This window comes from Suncus etruscus, chromosome 8 (genome assembly GCF_024139225.1).
Source record: "Suncus etruscus isolate mSunEtr1 chromosome 8, mSunEtr1.pri.cur, whole genome shotgun sequence".
Classification (NCBI taxonomy): Eukaryota; Metazoa; Chordata; class Mammalia; order Eulipotyphla; family Soricidae; genus Suncus; species Suncus etruscus.
In genome coordinates this window covers 79,498,105-79,501,286 of record NC_064855.1, presented here as the reverse complement: position 1 = coordinate 79,501,286, position 3,182 = coordinate 79,498,105, and the positions used below count along the sequence as shown (strand labels likewise).

The following is a 3,182-nucleotide window of genomic DNA, read 5'->3' as shown; positions in this document are numbered from 1 at the left end:
AAATATTAATAAATGAGCAAGATAGAAGAACCTCAAAACAATTATACTTAAGGGTTGCTTCCAGTGGTCCACAGCAGACTATGGTGCCAGGAACAGAACTTGGGTTGACCTTGTACAATGCATGTGTCAGTCCGATCAGCCATTTATTTCCCTGACCATATTTATATATATATATAAATATATTTATAACTTAATTAATTAATTTATAACTTAATTAAATAAACATATTTACAACTTAATTAATTGACTGTGACAGTGGTGAATGTTTTTAGCCACACACACACAAAAAAAAAGGTAAAAAGCAGAATAGATAATCTCCAAAGGCTACAAGGATATTTTTGAGGATAAAAAAACGAAATTATGTGTTGCCTTTTATCATGGTAATAGTTTTGGGGTGAATCCAAATGTTGAGACTTGACAAGTTTTATGTTTTGAACACCTACAATTTAGCTTACATCTATATCTCAAAAAAGTAACCAAAAATAAAGGCAAAGGTTGAATTTTTCAAGAATTATTCAATGCTTATATTAGAAAATCATAAGAAGTTCTATAGAGTAATATAAATTTTCATTAAAAAAACTCAAAGTAGAACGCCTATCTAGAGTACAGGCTAGTGTGGGGTGGAGAGGAAGCACACTTGGGATATTGGTGATGGGAATGTTGCACTGATGAAGGTTTATATATATTTATAAAAAATAAAAAAAGAAAAGAAAAGAAAAGATAAGGCCTCCCAATGCTTACTTACCACAGGTTGTGTTCTTTACACTGACTGTATAGAAAGAGGAGGTACAGTAAATGCACCCCATCTACACCTCAACTCACGCCCTTTGCCTGGTCTGTACTGTGAATGGGGGGACAAAAAATAAAAATAAATAAATAAATAAGTAAATAACTCAAAGTGATATATAGGTATATCTACTTTCAAAGCAAAACTTCCATTCATAACATTTCCCAGTAGATTTCATGGATGTGAGCCTTTTTAGTTATGCCAATAACATAGATGAGTTTTTCAGTTATAGAACATTTACAGTTATATAGGACATGTGGCTTGGTTTAATGCCCTGATCTTAGAATTCTGGTTTTTAGGGGCCAGATTGATAGCACAATAAGTAGGATATTTGCCTTTCACATGACTGACCAAGTTAGATCCTGGCATCCCATACTGTCCCCTAAACCTGCCAGGAGACATTTCTGAGCACAGAGCCAGGAGAAAACTCTGAGCACTGCCAGGTGTCCCCTGACTCCTCAAATAATAATTTTAATAAAAAGAACTCTTACTGTCTTTTGCCACAGTGATTAGCAAATTATGTAGCCATTTTTGTCCCTAATCATGAATCTTCAAGAAGACAATTTAAACTTCTAAGCATTTTGGCAATAAGGATCATATATGTATTCAGTGTACTACAGTAAATGAGCTAGAAGAAAATTAGATCAAGGACTTCAGCAATAGTACAGTGAGTTGGGCTCTTTGCCTTACATCTCCAAAATGGTGATTTTGATTTCTGATAACATATATGGTCCTCCAAGCTCTGCTGGAAATGATCACAGAAAAAAAAGTAAGAGGTAAACCCTGAATACCTCTGGTATAACTCCCCCCAAATAAATAAATAAATAAATAAATAAATAAATAAATAAATAAATAAATAAATAAATAAATTTAAATAAAAATATTAAATAAGGTAGATAAAAACAAATGTTGGGGAGCCCAGAAGTACTCAGGGCTTACTCCAGACTCTCACTTCTGCACTCAGGAATTGTTTCTGGTGGGCTGAGGGGTCCTATTGGATACCAGGGCTTGAACTTGGGTTAGCTTCATACAAGGTAAATGCCCTACCTGCTGTATTTTCAGGTCCAGAATGTTTTTGACTTAGAGAATTAGAGTAAAGGGCAGTAATAGACTCAAAGTACATGCTGAACAAAGACCTTTCTAATCAAACTGGGAAATAAGAACTATGAAATAGTGAGAAATTCTCCACAAGCCATGCCTTTCTTTTTTCCCCCCTTTCCCCCCTATAATAAATAATACATCATTCTTCTCACTATACTCAGTAGTAAGAGGCCATCACTAAGGGTTATTAGCGAGTTGATGATGTACATGTTGTTTGTGATCGTTCTTTGCAGAGACAAACATGTTACACCATACTCCACAGATGGTTTTCAGACCACAATTGCTGAAACAGACAAACAGACATGTACTGTACTAGAATTTCTGAGCATAAAGAGAAACAGAGGCTGATTGTGAGGCTGCTGATGCTATTTAATTTCCTCACTCCTTTTTTAACCAATAGACATGATGAAAATCAAAAATCATCTCCTATGCTACCAACAAGGATTGATTAATAATGTATTACTAGTATCTGGCTGGATTTTTCTGTGAAATAAAAGTTTGCTTTTTTCTTTACTTTAAAAGAAGTTAGATTTTTGTCTAACTTCATCCAGCAGAAACCAAGAAAGAGCCTTTGCCTTAGCTACACGTAAACTGACAAAAACAAAAAAGTCCTGGGTCTCTTGTTTGATGTCACGTTGCTAGAGTCAGCTGCCTTTTAGAGTCTGTTTATTGGAAAAGTTCTAAGACATTACTGAGTTGTACAACCATATTCAAAAGTGACAAAATACAGACAATAAAACTTCAGGAACTGAATGTTCGCACCCAGCCAGCTCCATAATCACTCCCCTATGATTCTCTTCTTAGAACCAGTCTGCTCCTATCCCCACATCTTCCTTCTGGGAAACCTGGCAGTTATAACCACGCTGACAAACACAGTTGCAGTGTTCACAATGGGCCAGCTTCATAGACTTAATCTTTTCTTTAAAGAGTTGTAAACCAAGCAATGAAAATTCAAGGGTACACAAGCCATGCAGCAGAAATCTGGCCTCTTGGGTGATTACAAGCCCTTCCCCTGCTAAATACCTTTTGAATTCATCACCTATAATCTGCTATGCCTATTGTCCTGCTTCACCACTCCCATATATTCTCTCAGAGACACCAATCTGACCAAACTTTATTTGGGTTGATATCACCAGGACATTTTTGGAGAGAGTGCAGGCACACCACACAACACACACATACACACACTCACACACACACACACACACACACACACACACACACACACACACACCCCTTATATCTTTCTTTATCCTGGAGGCCTGCATCTGTAACAATACCCACAAATGCATCG

The 3,182-nt window shown here is 36.2% G+C and overlaps 1 non-coding gene across 1 annotated transcript; it reads left to right on the top strand.

Annotated features, from left to right (window-relative positions):
* Positions 1-724: 724 nt before the first annotated feature.
* LOC126016598 (small nucleolar RNA SNORA51) lies at positions 725-861 on the top strand. Its single transcript, XR_007498388.1, has one exon. It is a non-coding gene; the product is annotated as a small nucleolar RNA SNORA51 (small nucleolar RNA).
* Positions 862-3,182: the final 2,321 nt, after the last annotated feature.